We start from the raw sequence: 18003 nt of genomic DNA, 5'->3' as shown, positions 1-18003 counted from the left end.
CCTGATAATATTTTATTCTCACTGATAATCTTACATTCAGTGAACCAAACACACTCTTAATCTTCTCTCTCTTCCGCCATTCTATAAAACAAGGTGGATGTATTAAATCCCCATGATAAGTCAAATATGTCTTATTATTTTGAAAAAAAAGATTAAATTAAATTTAATGTATTAAAGATAAAAAAAAAATTGAGACAATAATTGCTTTATGCGTTAATGCTTCGTGTTTTGCATTGATTAGTACTTAAATTATACAGTACTTTATGATCAATTACTCATTGATTAGCTATTTTAAATTGTTAACTTAGCCCTTTTCGTTCAATTTTAATGTAGAATAGTAGATTCTAAAAATGTTGTTAAAATTGATAAAATTGTATAGTTTTTTATTTTTTTTTATTCATGGTTAGATTAGTGAGCATGACTTTGGATATGACGTCGCTGACGTTACATCCAGCCAGTAACTTCTAGAAGATCCAGTCATCAGATTGCATGGAGAATGAGACTTAGCCGCATTTTTCAAATTCAAATTCGGATTTATTTTATTTTTATTTTTTAGGAATTATCTCTTTCATTTTAAATATAATTTCTTAGGGGTTTTAGAAGGCTATAAATACCCCTTGTGGTAAGCCTAAATGAATCATCCTTTTTCCTTTCTTTAGTTTAATAAAAATTATTTTCTTTTATTTTCGTTTTCTTTAATTTTCTTTCAAGTCGAGGGCAACGTGAGAATTGAAAAGCACTTAAATAACTTCGGAATAGCTCACTCAATCTGTGTGTTTATTTTCAAAATCAAAACAATTTTCAAAATTAAAGATTAACTTTGGTCAAGATGTTGTTGCGATTAAATGTGTGAGAGGAATGATCGGCTTATTGAAAGCACATTCGACTTCTTGGGAACACACTTGCCAAGATTGCCTTGCTAAGAGGCAATTGAAATCGGAATTAGTAGTTATTGAAACAACAATCCAAGTCGGTCTTCACGAACTTAAACGGTTATTTATCTATGACAATTGATGTTGATCAGATCAATTTCTGAAGTCGGAATCAAAGATTGTATTGGGTATTCAATATACAAAGAAGAGTCACGAGGATTGTCCTTGTAGACAAAGTAACCATCGTGAATCCCAAAGAGAAAATCTAATTTGATGATCCGAAGTAAATTGAGTCAAATCGAAAGCTTAAAATTGATTTTATCCTATTGAATTTTCTTTTAAAATTTCTTTTTAATCTTCTTTGAAATGTTTTTATTTTTCTTTCTTTTATTTTATTTCTCTTCATCTGTAAATCACACCATTACTCAAATTCTACTCTATCAACTTCTTGGCTCAGAGATTAAACAAAACACGAATAAATTAGGAAGTTTCTTTAGTCTCTGTGAGATCGACGCTTACTTCTCTTTTATTATGTTAATTTTCCTTTATTTATTAATTGAGAAGAATGAATTATTTTAATGCGAAAAACGACCCTCGTGCATACACTTAAAAGTCCCTTAGTTCTCCATGTCTCATTTAAAAATCTCAGGTTCTCAGCATCGGAGAGTAAAATATGTTTCACTAACCACACTTCTTGATTTTTGTTCTCTTTATTTGTTATCATGAGTTCTTTACCTGGTCTTGGAGATGATCACTCCACAGAATTATGTGTTTATTATTTTGGATTCGTGGTGCAAATAAAAAGTGATTTCAAGTCACTTCAGTACTCGTATCAGTGTGGTTACTTTGGGACTGTCGTGAAGCTCTAACCTATTTATACAGCAGGAAAAGGCTCATATTAATCAATTCGTCTGCTGTTTTCTTTATTCATAGCTCTTTCCTTTCAATTTCTTGTTCTTAGTTATGCTGAGGAAAAGGTCCAGAGTTTGAGAGTAGTGACCAACAACCAAACTTTAACGGTTGATCAGAGCTTTAATGATAGAAGAAGAACAATGACTAGTGTATCTTCCTTAATTATCAATCCATACTTTTGTTAACGAGGTGATAAAATTAATGATTAAGGAATCAAAATCGAACGGATCGATAATACAAAGAAAAGAATAAAAATGTGTAATTTTTTAAACTATCAACTCAAACCTTCGTTAGTAATAATTATCGATCGATGGGCTAAAATTAAACAGATCAATAACGTAAAAAATTAAAATCATTTTTTTAACAAATAACCAAAATTGGATGGATAAAAAATTATAAAAAAATCATCCATGTAGTTTATCTTTTAAAATAAGAGTTAAACAACCGAAATAGAAATGCAATAATAGGTAGATGACCAATTAAACAGGTTATCCTAATTTTTAAAATATATAAACAATTTGATAAAATCGAAATCTTAGCATGTGGTTGAGATGTTTCTTTTATTTAATACGAGGTTTTGTAGCCGCTACGCAGGGCTTAAGACAATTAATTATTCAGATTTTAAAAGTAGAAACGTGGGAGATTTATTGAGAAATAAGTAATATTTCATAGTGAAATTTGGAGGCAAACGCTAAGCTGTGATCGTACCCATGAATTCATCATCATTGGCCATGGCTTCCAAGGTTTGAAGCAAAAGGCCGGCTTCAACATCAATGTCCCCTTCTTCTGCTCCACAAAACACAGTAAGCTTCCCATCTACTTCGTTCCCCAACCCACTCTGTAGACACTAATTTTTCAATTTCATTTAAATTATTTTTAATTATTATTATTATTATTATTAAATAAAAATAAATAAATAATACAAACCCAAATATATTACAAAATCCGAAGCCCAATAACCAAGCCCGTTTACAACCCAGAACCCTAAACTCAACTAGGGTTTCATCCTCAGCTCCCAGCCGCCACATCTCTCAGCCGTTGGATCTCTAACGGTACACAGAAAGAACAACAAGAAGCCCTAGGGTTTCCTAACCCTAGGTTATCATCTCTCGCCGCCGCTGCTTCAAGCTCCAGCCGCCTTTGTTGCCGACGCTTCCACTACCAGGTGACCCAATCAGTTGTTGCTGACGCCGCCGCTTCAATGCTGCTGCCATGATGTTCGCAGAAGTCTCCAGAAGCACCAGGTGGATGCACACGTCACCCCCAACGGTGAGTCACCACTGGAAGTTCGGTGACTCACCAAAGTTCCCCCTCTGGACCGGTCAGAGAAGGGCTCCGTGGTGGTTATAAATGCCACCGGATCCTGCAAAAAAAAGAGGAGAGCAAGGGGACAGACAGCAACAGAAGAGAGGAAGAATCCAAGAGAGAACACACCAAGAAGAACGAGGCAACCAACAGCAAACACGAACCCACAACCAGCAGTAAACCAAAATAGATAGAAAAGAAAAGAGAGAGTGCTTACCGAGGAGACCACCGAAGACGCTAAGTGCCGCCAAAACCTTCGAAATACCGAAGGTATTACTGTAGATCTACTCCGATTAGGAGCTTTTTAGAAAAAAAACTAAGGCCGGATTTGGCCTTGGAAAGTTCAAGGCTTTATTTTGAGAGTATTTGTAATTTTTCGGCCACCGTAGGTGGTGGCCGGCGGCTGCGATCGGCGCCGGAAACGGTAGCCAACGACGACCAGTTTTCTCTTCCGGCGAGAGAAAACAAGAGCTTCTCTCTCTGTTGAGAGAGAAGCTAAATCAGAAATGAGGAAAGAATGGCTCTTAGGAGCCTGTTTTTGGGTTTATATATCATCTCCCAAACGACGTCGTTTTGGGAAGGGCATATGTGTAATTTCTTTTAGGGATAAACCCTTCCCGTAGTCCTTTTAATTTTATATCCTTACAAATTAGTCACCGAAATCAATTCTTATAAGTTTTAATTCGGTATTCAAATTTATATTTATTATAATTTAGTCCCTGACCTAATTATATATTTTAGGATAAATAATATATTTAGTCCTTGTAATTTTGTTAATTAATATTTTAATCTCAAATAGCATGTTTTACTTTATTTTAATTTGATATTCGAATTTTATATAATTTTATTTTAGTCACTATATTAATAAATGGGTAAAATAGCATGTTTAGCCACTGTAACTTTAAATAATTAAATTACGAATTAGGTATTTAACTTTAATATGTTATAATTTAGTCACTAGTTTTAATACTTTTATTTAATTACAAGTTTTATTACTTTTTATATTTAGTTTTAATATATTTTAACTTTATATGTTTAATACTTTAATTAGTATTATTATTTTATTTTTATTAATATATATATTATTTGATTAATTTTATAAATTAATAATATTTGTTTATTTTTAATATCAAAGAAAATGGCAGTCTTAAAGCAACTAGATGTCCTATTATGATCTTTTAAAAATGAATAAATATCTTACTTATAAAAACCAGAAAACACATTGTTTTATTAAGGAAAATTATTATTTTTAATATTTAAATATTAAGAAAGAACAGTCTTAAAGCAACTGGATGTCTATTTTCTGATATTTTAAATAAATATTTTTTATCAATTATATATATTAATATATTATTTTTAGATAAATGCTTTATTAATATTTATTTATTTTTTAATATTAAGAAAAGAGTTGTCTTAAAGCACCTAGAAGCCCTTTATGATATTTCTAAATAAATAAATATCTTATTTAAAAATATAGTTATATTAATAAATGTAAAATAACAAGATTATAAATTAAATATATTTTTAAATTTTTAAATTTCCAATAATATAGACAATTTACAATTAATGAGTACTAATTTTGGGCGTTGTGGGGGTGCTAATCTTTCCCCAAACGTAATCGACCACGAATCCTTTTTTATTATTAAAAAGAACGAATTTTTGGTTAAAATGCATATCAGTTTATCTTTTAACTGATGTTTTCTTAAAAACTCTTTTAAAAGATAATTTTTAGGTATTCGACCTACCTGATCCAAAAGGCCGATGGCGACTCCTTAAACATTTTAAAAATCATTTATTCACATCATTTTTTCCCGCCAAGTAAAAATTTCGTGCCCGGGCGAAAACTGGTTACGACAGCTTGGCGACTCCACTAAGGACTGGTCAAGCTTTTAAAATCAATTATAAATTGTCTCTATTAATTAGAAATTAAAAATTCATATATTTAATTTATAATTCATTCTTTTCAAAAATTTTATATATACTTATTATTGTCATAATATTTATATGTATATTATTTTTTTATATTTTTTATTTTTATTTTCAAGTATTAAATTTCATTATTTATTTGTTTGTCAAAGGTTTGAACATTTCTTCTCACACACATTACTTGCATTGCATAACATAAGTTTTATAATCAAGCTTGTCCCTTTTAAGTGGGAGTGAAAGCGACGTCTTCGTGAGAATTTATTCTCCGTGTCAGGCCTAGCAAGTAGCTTTCAGGATTCATATGCTTTATGTCTTCGTGAGAATTTATTCTCCGTGTCAGGCATAGAGAAGTGTATCCCCTCGAATTGAAATCGATCCACTTTAGTTTGTGATGGACTAGGATAGAGGTTAGCAGCCCAATGGGGCACTAACAAGGACAATTCGGGTACCTTTACTCCTAAAACTAAAACCCTGCATATAATAAACCCTAGCACTTCACCTGATCTAAGAAGTACTGAAACCCTGTCCATAGGTGTACACAAAAGAGAAATAAGCTCTAGCTTTTAATTTCTTAATTTTTTTTCTTCATAAATGCATGTGAACTAGTAATCATGCGGTTAGGTTAATTTTTCCAAACAAAGCATGGAACTAGAAAGCATGAGGTTAGGATATATTATATACCATGATAGGTAGAATATTTTCTTTTCATTAATTGGTACTTACCAATTTATTTTTCCTTTCTCATTTTTATTTTTCATACATTTTTTTTGCTTTAACTTGTATATATTGATTTCTTTTGTCTGCATTACATGATCATGACATAACCAAAGGGTGTTGACTTGAAAGACTGTTCATCAAATTGGAAAGAAATCGTAAATGAACAAAAAAATTTATGATCAAACAAAATATGATGCGGCCAAGGAAAGACATCTTGAGGAAACTCCGAGGATAGAAGCAAGCAATGCACACAGAGATCATGTTATATTAATACCAAAAGTACTCCACAAAGATCCTGCCAGATTGATACCAAAAGCAGTCTATGGAAAGAGTCTCAGTCAGGGCATTCAGAGTAGAGAAGGTTTTTATGAAGCTCAAGCATGTTATTTGATGAACTTGAATGACCAAAACAAGAAATTGAGCACAGAAGTGGAAACCATGCATGAAGATTTCCAAAAGATCAGTCAAGCTTTTCAAAATGCTGGCATAGGAGATACCCAAGAAGAGTGGATAACAGGGGTTACCAACCTGAAAAAGAACTGCAACATATATGAAGATCTAATCCAAGAACTTATTGAACAAAAAAGTTCTCTTACAAGGGAAAATGAGCAACTCTGAGAAGTGACACAGAAGATGAAGAAACACCAGAATGTCATGGAAGAAGCTGCATTCCAGACAAGCAATATGACTCATAAACTAATAAACCAAGCTGGCTTTACGAGGAATTGAAGCAGACTGATAATTCAATTGTTGAGCATGAATAGAAACTAACTTGGCTTTAGAGAAGTTAGGAGGGAAAGTTATCCCCTATATGTAAATTTTTTATAGGACTGAAAGATGTCCCCTACATATAAAAGTTTTGTTTTATGCACGGAAACTTTTGTATTCAATGAAATATGTTCTAAGATGATCACTCTTGAGTGACACCTTTTCATACATGCATTTGCATTTTGTATCTTTACATTTTCTTTTATACTTTTATGTTTGCTTTTGTATTGCATAATTTGCATTTTTATATTTACATTTGCATTTACATTTTGCATTTTTTTTCATTTTTACGTTTATATTTATATTTTCATTTTTGCATTTGCATATTTGCATAATTACATTTTATTTCAAACTATTCCACATGCATTTAATCATGACAACGTGGAATAATTCGTAGAGAATTCCATGACAGAATCAAAGTGGAGTTAACTTGGTCTTCCTAAAGAAGGATAATAGCCATGAATGAGATTTTAGCAAGGGTTGGTAGAATCGAGAAACTACAAGAGCAATTTATCGAGACACAACAAAAGATGACTGATCAAGTGAAAAAGTTCCAGGAGGATTCAAAGGAACAACTGACCAAATTGATGGACCGGGTGAATATTGTAATCCATGGAGAGAAACCCTTAGAGGATCCTGTTGTGAAAGATTTGAATGGGATTATGAATAATGTAGATGATACAATGGAAACAAATGACCAGAACTTTGCCAGGGAATGTAGAAATTCGATAAATCTCCAAAAATCGGGTATGACCCAGAAGATGAGACAAAGATCAAGTTGAATAGAAGCATAGAATAAATTTCAGTACCATTGAAGAAAGCTAAACAAAGTAAACATCTAGATCGTCAGTCACAAGGTCTTCAAGAAAGAAAAGAAAACAATTGTAATGTGACAGTGATGTCAGAGGAAATTCTACCCAAGTTTCCTTTAGTTTCATGCAGCAAGTTATATCCTGAGTTACTCAAAGCCCATCTTATTGGCCCATTTCAGGCTAAGCCTTTGTTGCCTCCTTACCCGAGATGGTATAATGAGAAAGTCTTTTGTGAATATCATGCTGGAATCCGAGGACACTCCATTGAGAATTGCGGTAACTTCAAAAGACAAGTTCAAGACCTTTTGGTTCATAAAATCATAAGAGTGGATGTTAACAGTCAATCCATTTTGATCAAACAATCGGGATTCAAACCCCAAAATGAAGTTAACACGGTCAAGGCAAATGAAGATCATACAGCAGAAGATATTGAAAAGAAAAAAAGGCAAAATTGAGGAATATGAAGTATGTATGACAAATTCAACTCCTGACACTTCTCTGATACTAAAGAATAAGAAAGAAATGAAAAGAAAGGTAATTCGAGATTGGCCCACCGGTTTAAGAACGAATGAGAAAAATATAACTCTGAAGAAACCTCAAACATTTGTATCAGATGTTCGGAGGACAAGTGAAGAAGTGGGCAATATAAAGAGTCTGATGAATACTACTCCAATCACAACTGCAAGATGCATTCAGAATCAAAACAAAACTGTCATACCAAAGGAAGATGTTCTGAATATAGAATTGAGCCCAATTTACTCGGGGAAGAAAAAGATGATGATAGAGACTGATCAGGAGGAATGAGAGATTTGTGCATCTGAAAGTTTATCCAAAGAAGTTAACACAAAAGATGATCAAGAAATGGGGGGAAAGTGAGGACAAGAACCCTGGTCCAATCACATACCCAACATTATAGGAGTAATGAGGCATGATAAATAAACAAGTGGAAGTTGATATCTACAACTGTAGTACCTTTCTACTTTCAGCATCTTGTTTGAACATGTTTTTTGTTCCTTTTTCTGCCTTTTGTACAATAAATAAATGTGTGTTGCTTTTATGGTTATGAGCAAGGAATTAAGTTTTAATCTTGAAATTCTTGAGTATCAAGTAGATTAAATATTCTTTTAATTTTTCAAGAGTTATAGATCTGTGGCAAGTGGTAAAGTTATATATTCCATATCCCATCCAATGCCAATTACTTGATCCTTACAAAACCAAATCCTGACACTACGATTATCTAAGACTATGAAGAAATATCTCTACCTATTTTTGAGAGACCAAATCCAGATGTTTACTAGTTTATGATACTATCTTCCAACACATACACGACTTCAAAAGTCACACTTTTGTCCTTCCAAATACAAAACCATCATAAACCAAATAACCTCAAAAGAACCAAGCTTTCAATTATCCGTGAATCTTCCTACAAGAAGAGACGAGATGAGGCATTATGGACCAGCTTATCAAAGATAATTTCGAGTGATTGGAGTATACTCAAAGAAGAAGAAAATGATTGATTTAAGTAAAATATATCATGCATTAATTACATTGTTTTTATGTAAATGAAAGTTAATCTTGAATATTCATCCCCCTGGAGATACATCTTTTCACAAAGACTTCTATGTATGAGACGACTGAACTTTGTGCACAGTTTAAGCATGCAAACTCATTAACATATCGCCCAAAGATGAATGATGTAACACCCCCAACCCGTATCCGATCCGGATACGAGTCCGAAGTGACACATTGACTTTTTAAACATTTATTCGTATAAAATAGTGGGTAATTTAAAAACTTTGATAACATTTAAATTATTTCCAAACGTTTACGACAGATATCAGAGTTCATACCATTTATATCTTTAGACTACATGCCAACTACACTCTGTAAACAGTACATACATTTTCTGATCTGACATTTGGTAAGGAAAACTGACCTGTCTTGCTCCGCATTACTCTTTACTCTTCTCGAAACCTACGTGTGAAACAATCACACGCTAAGTCGAAGACTTAGTGAGGCATAACGACTTATAATGCACTTCATAACATATATCAATACATGCATGTTCTGTTCTATCATGTTATACCAATTTCATGCATTCTTCGTATCATATAAGATCATATCAGATTAATTACAGTAAATACATACAGACATATAATTCATCATTAACAGTTTATCATGTAATCACATACTCTTATTGTTAACAATTTTCAATCAAACACTATACACACACAACATCATATGATTCACGTAACACATTTCAAACCACTTATAAACCCATCGTATACATATCACATTCAGTATGCTTGTTTAATCACTTTATTAGCCCATGTACACTAGTGAGAACTTAAGGTATGTGAGTACATTGAGGTTGTGCACACATATGCTGTCACCACAGCTCGATCAATGTCCCGAAGGACCAGTCCATAGAATCCGAAGAACCTAGGTAATCAGTCCATATGTCCCGAAGGACATAGGTAAACAGTCCATATGTTCCGAAGAACATAGGTAAACAGTCCATATGTCCCGAAGAACATAGGTAAACAGTCCATATGTTCTGAAGAACATAGGTAAACCCTCGACCTTGGCATGCCAACTATACCCCTAGCTCTCATATCACATAACATGGGCATTATCATTTATAACAGTTCACATTACTTATTCATATTCTTTCTCTTATAACCACATATCTTTTCTTTTCAGTCACGTATCACATGTACGTGTAATCATTGATCTCATAACATATACTTGTTTTCACATATATATTTCATATCATTTCACATATACACTTTCATATCACAGGCCATATAAGCTCATATCTTTCTCATGCAGTCACATAGTTCAGTTTCACATATGTTCATATATATACATTACATAGCACATACTTCTCATAACATTACATTCAAAAGCATGTTAACACATATAATCATGCATACATACAATTCATGTCATTCATATACGTATAATCATATATTCATGCATTCTAACAGAGGAAAAAGACTTGTCGCAAGTCTTGTTTCCATTTAGCACCATAAACTAATTAATATGCACTCACCTGGCCTCACTAGTCAATTCCAATCTCTTATCTTTCCCCTTGATCGATCTTACTTGCCAAACGTTCCGGAATTCTTTATGCGTAGAATCTACATAAATGTACATTTCGAGGTAATCATTAGATACCTACACCTTGTAATTGAATACTAGCAACTTAAACGAACTTATTAAACCAATATTAACATTTTTCTTTAGGGGGAATCGGTTCCCTACCATGGGGGTATCGATTCCCTCAAGACATTCTGGAATTCTGTCGTTTGAAGGGGTATCGGTTCCCCTTGAATGGGTACCGATTCCCCTTGCCCAGAAATCATATTTTCAACCCGAAATTACTTCATTTTCACTCAAACACTTCATATATCATCTCCTTTAATATTCCTAACTTTCATACACATACTTAAACTCATTTCTACTCCATAATCACTTCTTTAAACTCAAAATTCTATCTTCCATATAAGATTCAAAAATCATACCAAATTTTCAATGTGTTCAAAATCAAATTCTATCACTCCAAATCTCTTAATTTAACTATTGACAAGTCAAATTTAACTTCAAATTCTACTTATCAATTCCTTTCCAAAATTTCATATAAAAACTCCAAATCTTTAATCTCTCTTAACCCCTCCATCCTTTGTTTTTAAGATGATTTAAGCTTTCCTTAAGCTTAGTTATCATCTACTAATCAAAACCCAACCTTAAAATCAACAACTCATTTACAAACAAAGAAACTTACCTTTGCTTGGGCTCTTCACGTTGAAGAAGAAAGAAGAGTCAAGAGTTATCTGGAAACTCTTGTTTCTTTCACATGGATATTATAATACCCAATATCTATTATTTAATTATTACCTTTGCTCAATGACCCTTTTACCCTTTTAGTTCTCATTCACTTAATTATTCATCCTACCCAACATCTTTAATTAATTCCTTCACTTTTCGATTAATTTAATTTGATCACTGACATATTAAAATCTTACACTTTAATCACTAACCTGGTATGGAGGATGTTACAAATGAGGCTGTTGAAGGAGCAAATAAGAACATTAAGATGATCATTACAATGATCACTGAAACTTACAATGATTGGCACAAGAAGCTACCTTTTGCCTTATATACATATCGAAATACTGTTCGAACATCACTGGGGCAACACCTTATTGTTCAGTCTTATCAATTTGAGATACCATCACTTTGTATCTTAAAAGAGCTAAAATTAGAGGAGGCTGAAGGGATCCAAGCTCGGTAGATGCATCAGAAACGGATGATGAAAGATCACATCCGAGAGAGTTCCAAGAGGGTGATATAGTGTTTAAAAAGATATTGCCTATACATAAAGATTTCCGTGAGAAATGGATGTCTAATTCGGAAGGGTCAAATATTGTAAAAAATAGGCCTTTTCCGGAAGAGCATTGATTTTGACAGAAATGATGGGAAAATTCTGATATTTTTAGATAAATATTTTATTATTATTTATTTATTTTTTAATATTAAGAAAAGAGCTGTCTTAAAGCACCTAGAAGCCCTTTTTGATATTTCTAAATAAATAAATATCTTATTTAAAAATATAGTTATATTAATAAATGTAAAATAACAAGAATATAAATTAAATATATTTTTAAATTTTTAAATTTCCAATAATATAGACAATTTATAATTAATGAGTATTAATTTTGGGCGTTGTGAGAGTGTTAATCCTTCCCCAAACGTAATCGACCACAAATCCCTTTTTATTATTAAAAAGAACGAATTTTTGGTTAAAATGCAAATCAGTTTATCTTTTAACTGATGTTTTCTTAAAAACTCTTTTAAAAGATAATTTTTAGGTATTCGACCTACCTGATCCAAAAGGCCGATGGCGACTCCTTAAACATTTTAAAAATCATTTATTCACATCATTTTTCCCGCCAAGTAAAAATTTCGTGTCCGGACGAAAACCGGTTACGACACACTCTATACTGCAATCGGCCTTCCTCATCCATAATCGTTCCCATACACATCGAACCGAGGCAAACTGCTGGTGCCCGTCAGATTACTCGGAAACGACGCTGTTGTTATCACTTTCGGACTTGCTATCCACCACTCCAAGTGCCGTCTAAACTCTTCTTCAGTCTGTTCATTTCCCTTGCCATGACTCCAACTCTTTGTTCTTGTAGTTCCTTTGCTTTCATAGCTATTATTCTAGTCATTACTGCATTTCCGAAGTAATGTTGAGGTAGATTGCTCAATCTCGGCCTCGCACCAACCCATACTAGGTAGTAACTCATCTCTTCTTGGGAGCTTAATCTTCTGTTGCGGGTATAGACAGGCCCGTATTTGAGCATAGACAAGAGGGGCACTTCCCCATGTCCCTCTTGCCGGGATCTAAAATTGTAAAATTCATATATAATTAAAAAATAATAAATTATTTGTTGAGTCAATCATCTATTATTTTATTTTTTTAGGTTTTTCAATTATTATTTTTTTAAATTATACTTAATGTTATATTTTAATTTTGTTGGTTATCTATCATTAAAAAATCAAGAACGATATTGATATGATATTTTAAAATTATTTTTCTCTTTTCATTAAAATTATATTTCTTATTATTATTATTTTACTATTAGGAATGCATATTGAGCAACTGTTCACGCCCCTCATTTTTTATGGGGCTCCTAATTTTTTATATATTGTTTATTTTATAATTTAACCGTTTAATTTTCTTTAATTTTAGTTTTTTATCCTTATAATTAAGGTCCCTAATTTTTGTAATCTTACTTTTTATCTTTATAATGGAGGCCCTTAAATTTTTTTTCAATTTTATTTTTTTTACATTTATAATTGATGATCCTAAGTTTTTTAATCTCACCTTGTACCTTTATAATTAAGCTCCTGTTTTTTTTCAATATCACTTTTTACCTTTATAATTAAGGTCTCTAATTTTTTCAATCCCATTTTTTACTCATATAATTTAGGCCCCTATTTTTTTCAATCTCACTTTTTACATTTAAAATTGATTCTCCTATTTTTATAATATCACTTTTTACCTTTATAATTGGGGTCTCTAATTTTTTCAATCATACTTTTTACTTTTATAGTTTAAGCCTCTAATTTAATCATTTTTATACGATTTATTAATGTAATATTAAATTAATAATTCAACTATTAAAATATACTTTCATTTTATAAGGGTCTATATTTTAATTTCGCTCAGGGTTTCGAAAATGTTTGAAATAACTATGTATTTATTAAATAGTTTATTAAATATACTAAAAATTAACTTACAAACAAATTTATTTATTTTTTCTTGCACTTACAATTTAATTTTTTGATACTTATTATTAGAGGTCTAACTTTTATATTTATTCTAGACCACTAAAATCTCATAAACGGCCTGGTGGTAGATGGCGAAAGATGAGATGTAAGTGTTTGAAGGGACGAGATGTTGTTGGTTCCAGCCTCCGCGTTATCTTTCTCTTTGAGTTTCGCAATGCTTTTGCTTTGAGAAATGGAACACTCTTTCTTGAAGAGGAGGTTGAGTTAACTGATCTCCATCGTAGATTTGCTTGAGCAAATACCATTATCGAATCCAGAAATTTATAAATGGGATGTAAAATTTTAATTTTCTTTTTTTAAAAATAATGAGAGTGTAAAAAAAACTTTTTTTTTATTTTTCTTCAACATATTATACTAAATCACTTTTTTTCCTAAATAATGAGAAGCATAGTGCATCCGCCCTGGCAAAGACGTGGGAATCCTAATGGGATAATTGATATTATCGAAAAACGAGCATCGGAAAATCCGGGGTCGATAAGTGAATCGAACCTCTTGAAATTTCCGACCATGAATGGATGAAATGCCAAAATGATGTTACGTCAACCACTGCATGGTTGATGGTAACACCGATGAAAATACCATCGGCAAGCTCCGTCACCTGCACTCCGAGCAACGGCTCGAATATTCCATCGTAGTTGGTCATCCCATTGAGTGGGAAAAATGAATGAACAATGGAAGGGACATAAGCAGATTCAATGACGTCGGAAACGGTTACTCCATCAGCTTCGGCTTGGATGAAGAAGGCCCCAGCATTAATACAATAAATAAAAAACGAGACCGTTTCGCCGTCGAGCTCGGTGATGGCTAGCCGACCTGCGAGGGGAGGAAAGTGGTGCAGAGTGGTGGAGAGGGAAGTTTTTAAGCGGTGGAGGAAGGAGTTTGAGGGTTTGGGAAAAAGTAGTCCCTTCTGAATCCGGCCAAGTAGAAGAAGATGAAGATCCCATGGAGTTAACTCAACCCTCCCGTTCTCTCCATTGTGACCTGATGCTTTGACCAAAGTAGTCGAGATTCATCGAATTCCTCCCATATCTTCCCAGCACTGATGCTTGGCTGCTGGAGCGGTGGAGCCTGGAGTTCACCTAACCGTGGGATTTATGCTTCAACTTCTCTGCAGATGGTACACTAATTTATGATCCATTGCTTTCAATCTTGTTAAAAATAATGCACTGTTTTCACGTGAGAAACACCTGGATATTTCCACTTGTATACTTCAAGTTCATCAACACCAGATTGTTCTAAAGAAAAAGAAAACTCAATTTGTAGCTCATGTGACATTAATTGTTTGAGCAACAGGTTGGCAATGTTTAATAGATACTTGATTTGTATGTCCAAATCAATTAGTTATGACCACAACCGTATTTTACGATAAAGGCTGATGACCGGGATTACAGATCCTCGTATAACTAAAAATCCAACGTTATGGTGTGTATGAATGACAATGAAGCAACGTGAATTAAAGAATTCCAAACACTTCACCTTTTCGATCGGTATGCAGCGACATGCGAGTGAAGCCTTGTCTTTATTTTATCAATTTGTGACCACCTAAACACATCATCAGGTGAATGAAAGGTACCGTTTAGTAAGCATTGTATGGAGTGAAGACCCAACAATAATTTCATTTTCATTTTAAAACAAACACATACACAAACCAAACGACTTAGCCACTTTGGTAATAAAAGAATTATTATTATTACTTGAAGTTCTGGGTCCAAGAACCAAGAATTTTCAAGGAATTTCCCTATATGGAATCTTTGCCATACACGTCAAACCCAGGTGAACTGCTGATGGCCCTAACATTACTCCGAAAGGACCGAAACGATGCCATTCGTGGGAGCTCGAACTTGCAATTCAACACCACTTCTAAACTATTGTTCAGTTTGTTCGAGCATAATGTATTCTAACATGTTTCAATAACTAAAATAAATAAATAAATGATTTTGACTAAACTAAAGTATTGAATTCAAGCATTCTGTATGTTCATTGAGAAAACAAATAGATATATTTCTATTCCATCCCTTGAAGATTATATATAATTATAGAGATTATGGACTTAATTGTCACGGGTCTACTTAAGTAGCATTTCATCACCATACTTATTGCCTACCAAATGAATGAAAATGACAATTTCCCCACCACTTAATTCTTAATTAAACATTTTGAGCCCATAGTTTATGGAAGTTGGAGTTGCTTGGCCTACAAGGCAGGTAAAGTAGCTTAGCTTATAGTTTAGGTTTGGCTGGATTTTCCCATTTGTTCCATGGGAAATTTCCTACTTAACCTGCCCTAATTTCACCATTCAAATTGAAAAGCAAAGAACATGATTATTTATTTATTTATTTACATTTTCTAACTTGTGCTTTCTGTTCAAGTATTTGGAGTCTAAATTACGTATTTGTTTAGTATTAAATATTATTATTTAATTAAAATAAAAACAAATTATTAAATAATAATTTAAAATTCTATTCAATATTATACGCAATATTCGATCTTTGGATACATTTATTATATTTGATAGCAGTCAGTCTAGTAAATTGAAATTAAGCATGCCGCCGCGACCGCCCTATTAGCTATATAAATATATAAGATATGAATAAATTAAAGATAAGACTCTACATTTGAGAGTTATATACGAACATGTTGATTTTTTTTAACATAGGTAACTCAATTTTGTTAATAAAAATGAAGGAATCAAAATTATAACGTATTTAATTTTTTTTTTGAGATAATAGTCATAAAAAAGTTATATATAAAATAAAAATATTAAACTCAAATATACAAAGAGATTGAAACATTCCAAACATCAAAACAATCCAACAATCTTTATAAATTTTTTTGTCTCTATCGAACGGGAAGTTTTACGATGTGATAAATGAGTGGTGAACGAACTAAACAATTTGACAGACTTTTTCGCTACATAACTCTGATTATATCAGCAAATGACCATTTACAAAAGAGGGATCTGACAATACATAATAACCGACAGGTCAATCAAAAAACAAATATCATGAGAATCTTTGTGGAAGCATCAACATGACTGTAGAAGTATGCGAAAAAACTTATCGAAGACCGTGCCATAAGAGTAGAGAAAAAGTGTATTACATAAACAAAGATTTTTATCTAAAACTGAAAAATATCAAGAGAAATATAAAAACATAATATAAAAAAAATAACAATAATCACCGATGATCGATAATTAATATTAAAATTAATAATGTTGCCGGATAAAAAAAAAATTATTGTATGTTCATATATTTAAAATGTCGTATATTTTGTTTTTTTAATATTAAATTTGTTGCTAGTGTTCATGTTCATGAAATCTGGATATTCGTTAGTTTGGGTAACCAAATATAAATTATCAATTTTATTTTTATTGTAAATCAATCAATTCTATTTTTTTTTAAGAAGATAAATTTTAAATTGCATAATTTAAACTTAAAATTTTAGAGATTTAAGTGAAATAATATAAAAATCTACGAAACATGAATTTTGTTAAAATAATAATTTAATTTTAGAAAATAAGGTTGCGTTTGGTTGGAGGGAATCTCTTGGAATTGGTGGGAATTGAAATTCAATTCCACCACTTTCCCATGTTTGGTTCAAGTTTTTCAAGGGAATTGGAATCTCTGATGGAATTCAATTCCATCAAATGAGGAAAAGTGAATTCCATCTAAAAATGGATAGATTTGATCATACTACCCTCATCAATCATTTGGTAACTTATTCGTATATTGAATAAAAATATTTTTTTATTATTTTAGGTCGGGTCAGGTTTCTAATTCATTTATTCGGGTCGGATCGGGTCGGGTGAAACTTTATTTTGGTCGGGTCGGGTTCGGGTTTAGGGTGAAAAAAACCAGACCGACCCGAAAATATATATATAATTCAGGTCAGGTCGGATTAAGTCACTGTTTTTTATTAAATAAAAATATCTTTATTATTTCGGGTCGGGTCGGGTTGGATTTCTAATTCATATATTCGGGTCGGGTCGGATGAAACTTTATTTTGTTTGGGTCGGGCTTTTTAAGTGTGATATTCGGGTCGGGTCGGGTTTTTTTAAGTGTGATATTCGGGTCGGGTTCGGGTTTAGGGTGAAAAAAACCGGACCGACTCGAAAATATATATAATTCGGGTCGGGTCAGATTAAGTCACTGTTTTTATTAAATAAAAATATTTTTTTATTATTTCGGGTAGGGTCGGGTAGGATTTCTAATTCATATATTCGGGTCGGGTTGGATGAAACTTTATTTTGTTCGGGTCGGGTCGGGTTTTTTAAGTGTGATATTCGGGTCGAGTCGGGTCGAGTTTTTTTAAGTGTGATATTCGGGTCA

At 32.4% G+C, this 18003-nt stretch overlaps 1 pseudogene; it reads right to left on the bottom strand.

The window, feature by feature from the left end:
* Positions 1-13714: 13714 nt before the first annotated feature.
* On the bottom strand, positions 13715-14681 carry LOC120165795 (annotated as a pseudogene).
* Positions 14682-18003: the final 3322 nt, after the last annotated feature.

This window comes from Hibiscus syriacus, unplaced genomic scaffold (assembly GCF_006381635.1).
Source record: "Hibiscus syriacus cultivar Baekdansim isolate YM2019G1 unplaced genomic scaffold, ASM638163v2 tig00111614_pilon, whole genome shotgun sequence".
NCBI classification, from domain to species: domain Eukaryota; kingdom Viridiplantae; phylum Streptophyta; class Magnoliopsida; order Malvales; family Malvaceae; genus Hibiscus; species Hibiscus syriacus.
Note: the sequence above shows the minus strand (reverse complement) of the source record. Positions and strands in the feature narration are given on the sequence as shown.